At 38.2% G+C, this 14,512-nt stretch overlaps 1 protein-coding gene across 1 annotated transcript in view; it reads right to left on the reverse strand.

Moving 5' to 3' along the window:
• Window positions 1-14,512, reverse strand: part of LOC124733083 (protein abrupt) — a 139,186-nt gene that overhangs the window by 123,507 nt on the left and 1,167 nt on the right. The gene's annotated exons all lie outside the window — the stretch shown is intronic.

Consider the following 14,512-nt stretch of genomic DNA (forward strand, 5'->3'; position numbering starts at 1 on the left):
GCAGAATCCACAGATTTTCAGAAGATTGAGACAGAATCTATAACCCTTATTCAAATCTTTCTAAAAATTACAGGTCATGAAGTAGCAATACATGGCAAAATGGTGTACCTTGTCTTCACTTACACAAATTGAATAATTCCTTAAGATTTCAGAAATAATTTTCTTCTGTGAAATACAACAGCAACAAGCAAAATAGCAAAAAGGATATACACCAATGGTGCACAATTTTTCCAGACATGCATGTACCAACTGCAACAATGTGATAATCTAATCAGGAAACCCATAAATATGTTTACTGCCCCAGATCCTTAACTGAATCAGGCTGTTACTTCTATCAGTCTCTCTCTTTCTTTTTTTTTGTTGTTGTATTCCGAGTGTTAAATGTTGCTGAATTGTACAGCCACATGAAGCTCTGATGATAAAACTTCATGGACTCTGGGGCAGAGAACTGATAAGGTGCCAACAGGGTTATGATGATGTGGTCAGACTACATCCAAAACACATGTTCACTGAAAGAATGCAGGAAGTATTAAACAGGGCAAAGCATTAAGAGCCGGGCGTTACACACCTATGTTCAGACTCAAGAAATTTTGACAGCCCAGAATTACTGAACCGGAATTCTTGTTTCAAATTATTTTGTAGAGTGTCATCTAAATGGATACATCTACAGAGAGAACCCAAGATATCTGTTTTACATTGCAGAGGATGTTCTATTAAAGATGACATGTGTCACCATCCAATACATTTGTTCATTTTGTGTGAGCAGTTATGCAAATTGTAATATTCCAGTAATCACAGTACTCTTTTGGTCAAAGTGTTGCCTTTTACCATCATTATGAGCATACTGATATGTGTGTTTAGGTAACATTTAATAGAATGAGACAATTGGAAGATTACTGAATATTTACTCATTTATTACAATGAAGCCATCAACATAATTTTTATTTCCGAAACTTTTCAATAAGTGAAGTTCCACATTGATTTGCAAACCACATTAACTTAATTTGACCCAAATACTCACTTTGCATACTACATGACTGATTTTAGTATACTTCTACTGAAGGTGTTACGCCCTTGCCTAGCTCCAGCCTCTGATTCAATTACCCAATTAGTTATGAAGGAGGACTTTGCTTCACTGTACATCCAAACCATGGTGTAAAGTGGTATTTTTCACACATTTACAAATAACTACCCTGACATGTGCAGTTAAAACATCTTTCAGCTGCTATTCAACTTTGGCCTTCTTTTCTCTCAATTTCCTCACTTACTCACTGCCTACTCAGCTACATGGAAAGCTGCTTTTTTCCAAACTGTACCTCTCTTTGACCTAGACACAGGAGCTCCTCCTGAAAGATTGCAATTTACACATTTTTTATAGTTGTGTCTCCCTCCACTGCACTTTGGGAAGCTGAATCTTTTCCTACCTATATTTAGTTACTTTTCCACACTGATTTCGTCTGATAATTGAAAACATAAACACAAAAGGCTTCACTCTACTCAGTTTTAGATACACGATATGAACAGCTAAGCACTTCATATTCCATCAAAATGCAGAAGCTATTTTCAATTACAAGTCTTCATAATACATCTGTCATAGATGTGATTGCTGTAAGAAAATGCAGTGTTTTGGGGAAGGTAGGGTTTCACCTTCTCTCAAACATCTCATTTTTCCTCAATTTTCACAAATAAGATTGCACAAAGGTACGTGACAGTAATGCACTTAATTCATTATAAGCACCAGTTTAAAGTAGAGGTGGTCTAGGTCAAAGAACTATAACATCAAAAGTTAATGCACCTATCAGCAGCCTGCATCTGATATGAAGAGTCTTGTAAAACAGTTTGGTGTGTGTGTGTGTGTGTGTGTGTGTGTGTGTGTGTGTGTGTGTGTGTGTTTACGGCTTTCTTTTCCTTCATCAGAAATCATATACACAAGCTTTAATAACTCTTCTTGATTAATGCTTGACCGGGATTCTTCGCATTGCTTTAGGTCTCTAGGTGATGGTCTCATCCACTGAAATCTTTGTCTGTTATGTTGCAAACAAAAACTTGATCCATTTTGCTTATAAATTTGTTTGCTGATGATATTGTGATGTACACCAATGTGTGACTGTTGAGTGACTGTAGGAGGATACAAGATGACACAGACAAAATATCTAATTGGGATGATAATTGGCAGCTTGCTACAATTGTAGAAAAATGTAAGTTAATGCAGATGACTAAGCAAAAAGATCCCTTAATATTTGAATACAGCATTAGTGGTGTACTCCTTGACACAGTCATTCGACTAAAAACCCACGCATAACATTGCAAAGCAATATGAAATGGAAGGAGCTGTAACAATGGTGAAAGGGAAGGCAAATAGTCAACTTTAGTTAATGGGAGAATTTTAGGAAAGTGTGGTTCATCACTAAAGGAGACAGTGTATAGAACACTTGTGTTATCTGTTCTTCACTACTTCTCGACGATCTGGAATCCCCCCCATGTCAGATTAAAAGAAGACACTGAAGCAATTCAGAGGCAGACTGCTAGTTTTTGTTACTGGTAGGTTCAATCAACATGTGATTATTACAGAGATGCTTCATGAAGTCAAGTGGGAATCACTGGAGGGAAGACAACGAGCTTTTCATGAAACACTATTGAGAAAATTTAGAGAACTAGCACCTGAAGCTGACTGCAGAATGATTCTACAACCACCAACATACATTTTGCATAAGTACCACGAAGATGAGATACGAGAAATTAGGGCTCATACAGAGGGATACAGGAATTCATTTTTCCATCACTGTATTTTTGAGTGGAACAGGGAACGATACGACCAGTAGTGGTACTAAGCTGTCCTCCACTATAAACCAAATAGATGCTATCTGAGTACATAAGTACATACTGATATACATCACGGTTATAAGCTATGTTCAGGCTTTAGCACACAAGGGCAACCAGAAAATTTTAATAAACTATTTTCTGAATATGGGTATCCATTATTAATTTTTTGACTAATGACGACATACTTGGTTTGAAGAAGAAATTACCATTATGGTTTTACATCCAGTTGACACTGAAACCATAAGATAAAGATCACAAGAATAGATTAGAGAAGAAATCACCCTGGCAAATACTTTAAGCAATTTACAGAAACAATAGAAAACCTTAATCTGACTTAGGTTTCGAACTGCGACCCTCCAGAATGTGAGTCTAATCCCAGATTTCACAATAGATCATACCATTCCAATTAATAGCCATAAAGAAATACAGCAAGTTTAATGAGAACAGTTGTATGTCCCTTTCAATCAACAGTGCTTTACAACAATGTTACCTACTCATATAAAACTATATATTTCGAAATATTTGAGGACCCAGCAACAATGTCTTCTATCAAAATTTTGTTCCTGTTCTCTCATTGTCTTCTGCAGTTTATTTATTGGAGATAGGAAATAATCAACAACAAATTTAGTGTAACGTAATGCAAATTAATTACCTTCTTGGATGAGAAGAACAAAGTTTTTAGAGTTTCTTATTAATGTTAACTTTTACATAATGATTATTCTATGCACCATTCAACTGATGAAGTAAAATGCAAGGATGTATCAAACATTAGTTAACAGAAAAGATAGAGTATTTTGTTCAAAAGTCATTTAATTCAGCCAAACTGCACACAAAAAAGGGCAATGACGGCACTTTACTTTTATCTTTGATTCCCTGTTCCTCTCTTCCTCGTGTGTGTGTGTGCGTGTGTGTGTGTGTGTGAGAGAGAGAGAGAGAGAGAGAGAGAGAGAGAGAGAGAGAGAGAGAGAGAGAGAGTCATACCCAGGAGATGGCAGAGGACTAGGTTGCATTAAATTGTAAAGCCATTTTTTTCTGTGGCAATGAAATTTAAATCAACACAGAAGGTGTACATCGAATAGGCAATGTGTTGGACAACTAGTTTTGAGTGACATTTCCAAATGTTTTCACAACCACCTTGAGACTGTCAAGGGCATTTAATGCAGTAATAAGCCAACAATTCAAGCCATTAAGAACACTGCAGCTCTAATTATAAGGACTAAAGAGGCTCTGAAAATGATGTCTTAGGTGACAAAATGAATTCTAAATATTCCGAAAACAGTTGTTTCTGCAAAAAGATTTGAACAAACAGACGGTGTGAGCAATATTTGCTCCACAACAGAAACAAATGCACGATAAAAGTTATGTTTGTTTCATCATGCCTTGTTTTACTTATCTGACCATGACAACATTTTAGACCAGATTATTACTGATTACACTACCTAAGCTAACACAGCAATAGAAACAAGGAATTTTTAAAATTATAACTAGGTAAATAAAACATCTTACTCGCCAAGCAGTGGCAGGAGAAAACTTTTGGAGCCTGAGGCTCCTCCTTCTGGCAGAAGGGTTTAAATGGATGGATGAAAAAAATCTACTCAACGAGAAGCGGTGGAAGAAACGCACATAAAAGTTAAGGAAATGTGCAAGCTTTTGTAGCAGAAGGAACCACTGGCCTCCTTAACTTTTTTGTGTGTTTTCTCCTGGTGCTGCTTGGTGAGTACATTTTTTATCTACTCAGTTATATTATGACTGCACTATGTGGTACTTTGCTTCAGTTCTGAAACAAAGCATCAGTTGCAAATGACTATGTGAGCAAAAAACTGTGACTTGAAAATAAAGGCCAAAACAACGCTAGGTGTTTGACAGCATTGACAATATATATAAATAATTGGACTAACGACACACAATGAAAAGGGTATTTACAGATGGGGAAAGACAGGAAAGATCAGAATGGATGAAAAGATACTAGGCAGTTAAGAAAGAATGAAACATAAGCTTACTGAAGAAGAGGGCCAGGAAATGATTGACTAAAAGAGGTCCAAATGAGGCCATAAAAGTACCCGGAAAAAAATTTGGAAATATACATAAATAATTATTCTAGAGGGCATGCAGCTTTACTGTATAGTTAAATGATGATAGTGTCCTCTTGGGTAAAATATTCCAGAGGTTAAATAGTCTCCCATTCAGATTTCCGGGCAAGGACTACTCAGGAGGACGTCGTTATCAGAAGAAACAAAACTGGCATTCTACGATCAGAACGTGGAATGGCAGATCCCTTAATTGGACAGGTAGGTTAGAAGATTTAAAAAGAGATATAGTGGGAATTAGTGAAATTCTGTGGCAGGAGGAACAAGACTTTTGGTCAGTTGAATACAGGGTTATAAATACAAAATCAAATATGGGTAATGCAGGAGTAGGTTTAATAATGAATAAAAAAAAAATAGGAGCACAGGTAAGCTAGTACAAACAGCATAGTGAATGCATTATTGTAGCCAAGATAGACATGAATCCCACACCTACCACAGTAGTACAAGTATATATGCCACCTAGCTCTGCAGATGGCGAAGAGATTGAAGAACTGTATGATGAGATAAAAGAAATCATTCAGATAGTGGAGGGGGGGGGGGGGGGCGGCATTTAATAATTATGGGAGACTGGAATTCGATAGTAGGAAAAGGGAAAAGGAAGATTAGGAAATATGGTAGGTGAATATGGAATGGGGGTAAGAAATTAAAGAGGAAGCCACTTGGTAGAATTTTGCACAGAGCATAACTTAATCATAGCTAACACTTGGTTTAAGAATCATAGAAGAAGGTTGTATACATGGAAGAGGCCTGGAGACACTGGAAGGTTTCAGATAGATTATATAATGGTAAGACACAGATTTAGGAATCAGGTTTCAAATTATAAGACATTTCCAGGGGTCAGATGTATGTGGACTCTGACCACAACTTATTGGTTATGAACTGCAGATTAAAACTGAAAAAAACTGCAAAAAGGTGGGAATTTAAAGAGATGGGACATGGACAAAAGGAAAGAACCAGAGGCTGTAGAGAGTTTCAGAGAAAGCATCAGGGAACAATTGACAAGAATGGGGGAAAGAAATATAGTAGAAGAAAAATGGCTTTGAGAGATGAAATACTGAAGGCAGCAGAGCATCAAGTAGGTAAAAAGACAAGGGTTAGTAGAAATCCTTGGGTAACAGAAGAGATATTGAATTTAATCGATGAAAGGAGAAAATATAAAAATCAAGCAGACAAAAAGGGATACAAGCAGGCGAAAAGGAATATAAACGTCTCAAAAATGAGATTGACAGGAAGAGCAAAAATGGCTAAGCAAGGATGGCTAGAGGACAAATGTAAGGATGTAGAGGCATATATCACAAGGGGGTAAGATATATATTGCCTACAGGAAAATTAAAGAGACCTTTGGAGAAAAGAGAACAGCTTGTATAAATATCAAGAGCTCACACGGAAATCCGGTTCTACGCAAAGAAGGGAAAGCAGAAAGGTGGAAGGAGTATATAGAGAGTCTATACACGGGCAATTTACTTGAGTGCAATATTATGGAAATGGAAGAGGACGTAGATGAAGATGAAATGGGAGATATGATACTGCGTGAAGAATTTGACAGAGCACTGAAAGATCTAAGTCGAAACAAGTCCCCGGGAGTACACACATTCCATTAGAGCTACTGATAGCCTTGGGAGAGCCAGCCCTGGCAAAAATCTACCATCTGGTGAGCAAGATGTATGAGACAAGCAAAATCCCTCAGACTTGAACAAGAATATGATAATTCCAATCCCAAAGAAAGCAGGTGTTGACAGGTGTGAAAATTACCGAACTATCAGAGTAAGTCACGGCTGCAAAATACTAACAAGAATTCTTTACAGACGAATGGAAAAACTGGTAGAAGCCAACTTCAGGGAAGTTCAGTTTTGGAACACTGACCCTACGACTTATTTTGGCAGATAGACTAAGGAAAGGAAACCTACGTTTCTAGCATTTGTAGACTTAGAGAAAGCTTTTGACAATGTTGACTGGAATACTCTCTTTCAAATTCTGAAGGTGGCAGGGGTAAATTACAGGGAGTAAAAGGCTATTTACAATTTATACAGGAACCAGATGGCAGTTATAAGAGTCGATGAAAGGAAAGCAGTTGTTCGCAAGGGAGTGAAACAGTGTTGTAGCCTATCCCCGATGTTATTCAATCTGGATATTGAGCAAGCAGTAAAGGAAGCAGAAGAAAACTTTGGAGTAGGAATTAAAATCTATAGACAAGAAATAACTTTGATGTTTGCTCATGACATTTTTATTCTGTCAGAGACAGATCACGTAACTAATGAGAAGGTACTGAATAGAATTGGGGAGAAGAGGAATTTGTGGAACAACTTGACTAGAAGAAGGGATCGGTAGGTAGGACATATTCTGAGGCATCAAGGGATCACCAATTTAGCATTGGAGGGCAGTGTGGAGGGTAAAAATCATAAAGGAAGACCAAGAGATGAATACACAAAGGACGTTCAGAAGGATGTAGGTTGCAGTAGTTACTTGGAGGTGAAGAAGCTTGCACAGGATAGAGTGGCATGGAGAGCTGCGTCAAACCAGTCTTTGGACTGAAGACCACAACAACAACAATTCCAGACCTCCATGAACAAAGGCTACAGCTCATTGACGGGAAATGAATTCTCAGTTTCTTACTGAAATTAAAGACTCAATTTCGCATCATCCATTTTACACAAGATTTGTTATCTGTTGCTATTTCCCTTTTCAAAAACAGAAAAGGGTTCAAAATTTTAATCAACTGGAAAAATGAAGAAAGTGTGACTGAGAAACTTAAGACAATTCTGGAACTGGCTTCGTCCATGGCTATAAAGAGTTTGGATATGCATGGTGACCTACACTGTATAAAACAGATCTCATTTTGGATAAATAAACAGCCAAAATTTATAAGTATTTTATTCTGAACTATTTAGTTTCTTAGTCCTGGAATAGTTGTAAAATGTGTACGCCTACTGTTAGCCATTAAAAAAAAATCTCTCTTAGCTCACATACATCAATCAACCTCCAATTTCCATCTTTCACAAGGTATTTCATGCTTATAACTTCCTTTAAGTCTTATTCAATTGCCTCATAATCTCCACTGTCAACTGGTTAATGACGCGTTCTACTGAAAAGGAAATCCTATGTTTGATTCCTAAAAGTTATCGTAAGATTTTCTTGGTGTAAGAGAGTAAATAGAAGCTGCTCAAACAAACAGTAATAAAACTAAAATCCATGCAAAGGTCATTACTTTAATGTGTGTGTCAGGCAAAGCAACATGACATTTATTTACTTAACATTTTAAGAGTTTACTTCATTGTGCTACAATACTCACAAACAGCAGTAAGCTTGTAAAATAATACATTATCACTTTTACGGTTTCACAGAAACACATTTGAGTTGTAATTTAGGCAACTAAATTTTGTTAAAACAAATGATTGGATTTTCAACAAAATGGCATATCGCGATTAACAATGTATTTGACCACTCTACTTGAAAACAGATGGGGAATTTCTGCTTTGGAATACTACATGAAATTCTTAGTTAAAGTGCTGGACCCCAGTGAGCTGTTGATTGTAGTGAAATACTTATCTGTAGCACATCCCGAGATCTAGGTTAGGATGGAAGCGTCCGATTCCACCCATTGGCTTTGACCTGTGACGTGAGGCTGTTGTGGTGTGTGACGTCACAATGGGGCGGAGTTTAGTTTGTGACAGTGGCATGTTTGAAGGTGTCATTTTGATGTGATCGGTGGTGCTCTCTGGTGGTGTGTTTATGTGTTGTGTATTAGGTGATGTTTTTGGTTTAGTTTGCATGTGTGGCATGTTTATAGGTGGCATATTGTTGCGATCGGTGGTTGTCTCTGGTGTTGTTTATGGGTAGCGTTTTATGTGGTGCATGGGGTTCATTTGTGTGGTAGCATTGCATGTGTGTGGTATCGGTGGAGACTGTGCTTACAGCGGAATATTTTTTAGTGAGTTAAAAATTTTGGTTTTGTTATGTCGATGTTGTTGTAGTTTTTTTCTGTTCGTTGTATGTGAATTTTGGTAAATTGCTTTATGTCTTTGATAGGTATGGATATGACTGACAAGGTCGTTTTCGGTTGTCGGCGATGATGGGAGACAGTGCGTGTGTGTTGTCTCTAATAAAATTTCTTCAGCTATTTGGCCTGTTGGCTGAAGTCGCGAAGTGTTCAGTGTGTCGCGAAAAAATGAGGCTCACTAGAGTTCCGGCATCTCGGATGAGGGACCGCTATATGTGGAGATGTCGTAAGGATAACAGGTCAAGGGAAGTGCTCGATTTCAATTTTGATTTTCTAGTTTTTTTTTTTTTTTTTTTAGGATTAAGTTTGGTAGTGGTGAAAGTTTTGAGATTTATAGTGTGGTATTGGTAGTTGCTGTTGACCTATATAGGTCAAGGAAAGTGATCGATTCCAGTGGATTTTGTGTGTAGTGGAATTTGGGAAGGTTGTGGGGTCTTGTTATTTTAGTGTTTTTTGTCGTTTAGTGTAGTGTCTTGTGTTTATCTTAAGCTTGTTCCCACCCAAAAACCCCCGCTTGTCTCGTTAGTTTCAGTATATTTTTGGAGGAATATCTGTTTGGTGGTTTTTCGATTTGTTTTCATGTTTGTTGTCATGTTTATGTGATGACGTCATAGGAGCAGTATGGGAGTTGTTGTGAATGGTCGTTTCCGCCATATTGGTGATGTCACTGATCAAAGCAGAGGGTTGGAATCGGACTCTTCCGTTATCCCACAAATTGGTTGAGAGTTGACAACACTGACAAATGTGAAAGCAGAAAATTTGGTTGTGTAACAAACTGATCAACAGCAAAGTCTAATGTTTATGTCCACACCATACTAAAAAAAAAAAAAAAAAAAAAAAGGAAGGCGGGTCCAATACATAACTTTTGCCAAATTCTTCATTGGTATAAACAAAATCGTGAGTACTTGCCACTGATAGTAATATGCCATTAGTATATCACTCCAATTGAATGCCCGTTACTGTTGGTGCAAAATATACAATAACCTTATAAACAGAAACAACACTCATTAACGTGAAAGAGCTTGCTAGTGTTGAAGTGGATATCTTAGAACCTAATGACAGGTTCATGAAAAACATTTTCCAAGATAAAAAATAAGCAGTCAGTGGCTTTGTTGATCGTCTTTAGGAATCTCCAACCCTTACTCTTTTTTGAAACAATATGCCAAATATACAATGTTCGTAGCTGTTGCATCAAAATACCATTTATGATTAATGTTGTGACAAATGATTATTAGCAGGAAGTTTGTCACAACTGGGAGGGATTAGCACTTAATTCCCCATCATTAAAGATAAGGCCCAAGCTTGGATTTGTGAAGGATGGGTAAGGAAATCGGCCACGTCTTTTCAAGGGAACCATCCCAGCATATGCCTGAAGCAATTTTGGGACATTACGGAAAACCTAAATCAGGATGGCCCGACATGAGTTTGAATGGCAATCCTCCAGTGTGCTAACCACAGTGTCAGCTCGCTCAGTTTGTCATAACTAACTGGATGCATATACTAAGTTCTCATATGAGAAAATCCCAACGTGTGTTCAGAGTGCTGAAATTGCAGATATCATAAAACATAAGAGTTGTGACTAGCTGTTACTCAAGAGCTTTGCAGTGGAGCATGATGAAGCTAAATTCATTTCTCTTATTACATTCCATTATTATGACACTGAAAGGACAAATTAGAAACATGAGGGGAATAGTGATTAGCCTCTGTATTATTTCCTTCTTTTAAATCTGTAGAATAGTTCAACAGCTATGTCCTTCCACTACTAAAAGTTGTTGGATGATGATGATGTTTGGTTTGTGGGGCGCTCAACTGCGCAGTCAGCAGCACACATACAAAGTCCCAATTTTACACAGTCCAGTTTTTATAAAATCCAATCTAGCCACTATAACGAATTATGCTGCTGCTGATGATGATGCTATGATGAGGACAACACAAACACCCAGTCTCGGGGAAAGTTGTTGGGGCCTAGTACAATTCATTCCTTAGATCAACAAGGAATAACTCTATTAATAAATATGCTATGAACTGTATCCGGTTGACTGCAATCTACAACAACATAACATGTGGATCCTCAATGTAGATTTTCTGAATTTACAATCAATACTAAATTCTATAATGATCAGTACGTTGATATGCAAAATGCATTAAATAAGACACAAAGCTTAGGCTACACTACAAACCACTGTATCACCACTACATTTGTTTTGTGTAGACATTCACTGGCTATGGCAACTCACAAGCAAATAATACCTTCCAGCCTAACAAACTTTCAGAGGTGGTCACTATCCCACTGTAATTTCCCAAAATCGTAAACATCGTGACTTACGACTGATATACAGTAATATGCAAATTAATTGGGACAACCTATCTTTAATAAGGAATTAAAGCTGGTTAGCTGTGACCATTTGTATCCATGCAGTCGCTTGACTCTTGACAGACTATTGTTGCCTTGGCCCTGAACAACAACTGTAGATTCCATTGAGTTGAGTTGTAACAGCATGTGTTATTTGCGCCTTCTCAACAGGAGAACTATGTGTTTTTGTTAAAATAGACAATTCGTCTAACAAGCAGACAAAAATAGTTGCTCTTCATGAACACGTATCTATGATTATATGTCACGTTGCGTCTGTAGTTGGTGAGGAAAAATATAGTGTTTCAGGACTTATTAGGGCATATAGCCTAGTGACACTGCCTCACTGTCTCTAAAGAGAAAGGCAGATGTGGACAAAAACAAAACAGCACCCTCAGAACTGACAAAATTCTACTTGGAAACAGTAGCATTCATCCAAACAAGACTAGAAAGAACATTCAGAGAGATTTATTGGCTACTGGGATGGAAATTGACTCAACAGTGCAGTATACGCTTCTTGATCGTGAGTGGAATGCACGAAAGACATGAGAAGCAGTTGTTAACACCTGCCATCAAGAAAAAAGGGACTATGGAAGTGTCCGATTCCACCCATCTGCTTTGACTCATGACTTCACCAATATGGTGGAAATGGCTATTGTAAGGGTCTCCAATATGGCACCTATGTTGTCACTACATACACACAGCAACAAACACGAAATACCTATAATTAAGACAATAACATCTCCCTCTAAAAATTCAAACTAACGAGGCAGCCATGGGAAAACAAACACACACACACACACACACACACACACACACACACACACACACACACACACGCTTAGGGTGCAATCAAACACAACAAGATGACATCTAAAAAACACAACCAACTCATAAACTCTGCGCCGTAATGACACAGCAAACATCTATACCCTTATGTCATGGGTCAAAGTAGACGGGCGGAATCGGACGCTTCCGTTGACGCAGAAAACAGATGGCATTGGGCCAAAATGTAAAAACCTTGGACTTCCAATGACTGGAAACATGTAATTTTCCATGAGGAGTCACACTTTATTGCTCAAGGTTACACAGCAAACACTGTCGTGCAAAGCACCTAAGAGGCAGTGAGAGCAGAGCACCTTGAACAGACTGTAAATTACCCTCCCTAAAAAATGTTTTGGGGTTTCTCCACTGCCAAGTGGCACTAGTTCCCATTGATGGCATGATGAATTCAACCAATTGTGTGTAAATCCTTATGTGCAGGTTTATGCCATTCCTACAGACCTTTTAAGGTGGAGGGACATTTCAACGTGATCTGACTTGTGGCACACTTCTAAAGTAGTCAAGATGTTCATGGAAGAGAACAACATTAATGGGCTTCAGTGATCAAGTAATTCACTAGACTTAAATCATACTGAGAATTAGTGGAGTATTGTGAAAAACTGCCTTGGTAAAATGGACTGTTCAACAAAATAATGCACGTTAGTAAATGTGGTTTCACGAGAAAGAACTATGAAACATTTGCTCTAACCTGGTCAAATCTATGCCACAACATATTGAGAAGCTCATTAAAGTAAAAGGAGGACATATTAGTTACTAATATTTAGTAAGCTACTAACTGTATTATAGATAAAGTAAATGTGCATGGTTAAAGTTTAAGCTTCTTGTCCCAATTAAGTTCCACACTACTGTACATATTCTTTTTCCGATAATACCTATGTGGCAACATTTTAAAATCGGCAATGCAGTCTGGTGAATATTTATGGAACTGAAGAAACTGCCACACAATGGTTCTATCATGTCTGAGGAGCGCAAATCACCAGTTAATTAACACAATTTTCTGTTAGCTGGTGAAAGTTAGGGCCTAAATGGCAGAAGAATGAGCTGTGGTGCAATGAAAATTGCAGAAATTGTATATTTTCGTTTAGAGCTGTTACTTCTGACTGCAAGCTAACTAATTAAACATCTTGAAGTGTATGTGGGTTTGATTTCTGACCTACATAATTGGTGACCTTGACATCGTGGGTCCATTTCCACCCTCTGAGGGTTAAAAACACATGTTCATGGCAGTGGATAGATCCACAGGATGAGCAGAGGTTATACCAGGGACAGATGTAGCAGCCAAGACAATAGCAAAGGCATTTGTTGCATATTGGTTAGCTTGCTTTGGAAGCCCTTACATATTAAGACAGATGAGGGTCAACAATTCGAATCTAATCTATTCATTGAGCTGGCTAGACTGTGTGGAATCCAGCATCACCACACAGCCAGTTATCACCTGGCGAGCAATGGAATGGTGCAAAGGTGGCATAGAACACTGAAGGTGGCCCTCATATGTCACCATGAGTTGGCCAGAGGTATTACCACTAGTACTTCTATGTTTAAGGGACTGTGTATAAGGTGGATATAGGCACCTTTAATGGTAGAGATGGTTTACAGAGAGCCGTTAAGAATTCCGGTAGACTATCTCACGACGACACCACTACCACACAAACGGAGCTACCACTCATGGTACAGTGCATTCGTGACTATGTGGTTAGGATGAGTGGGCCATCAGTATCCCACCACGGTGAACATCCACAGTCTTTAAGCAGAAAATGTTGGCAGACTGCTCACACATCATGTTGCGGATGGATTCCACACTAGCTCCTTATACTGGGCCCTGCCACACACTGCGATGTGATGCCCAAACTAGACATCTTGCAAAGTCAGGGCGTCCACTGAAAGAGTGAAACCACCATGGCTCTTACCATTGTCGATGCACAAATGCACTCCTCCAGTTCAGGATGACTGAGGGACAGGCGACCCTACACCCAGTTGAACTGAAGAGACAATGCTAAGATGCCAGAGGACTACAGAACAAACAGCCATACCTGTGCTTGTACCGACAACAACCTGTCATCCATACAAGTATTGTATTGTATATTTATTGGTCCTGTGAATCATGCACTGTACAGGGGTACATAATGATATAGTACAAGTCAAATAATTTGCGATAAAATTTAACAGAACAACTGTTGTATGGTTTTAAGTATATAGCAATATAACTCTTAACATATGGGAATAACATTTCAAAAATAAATTTTACACACATACATTTCATACTTTTGGCCTTGATTATACAAACACACATATATGTGTAATGGACCACATACAAGAGGTGTACAAGTCTAATTCAAGTTCCCCTGCATCCCACGTGCTCCACACCTTAAGGGGGAAGCTCTGTGGGAGCAAGAGACATCCAATGAAGTGCAT

The sequence above is a fragment of the Schistocerca piceifrons genome, chromosome 1 (genome assembly GCF_021461385.2).
Source record: "Schistocerca piceifrons isolate TAMUIC-IGC-003096 chromosome 1, iqSchPice1.1, whole genome shotgun sequence".
NCBI lineage: Eukaryota > Metazoa > Arthropoda > Insecta > Orthoptera > Acrididae > Schistocerca > Schistocerca piceifrons.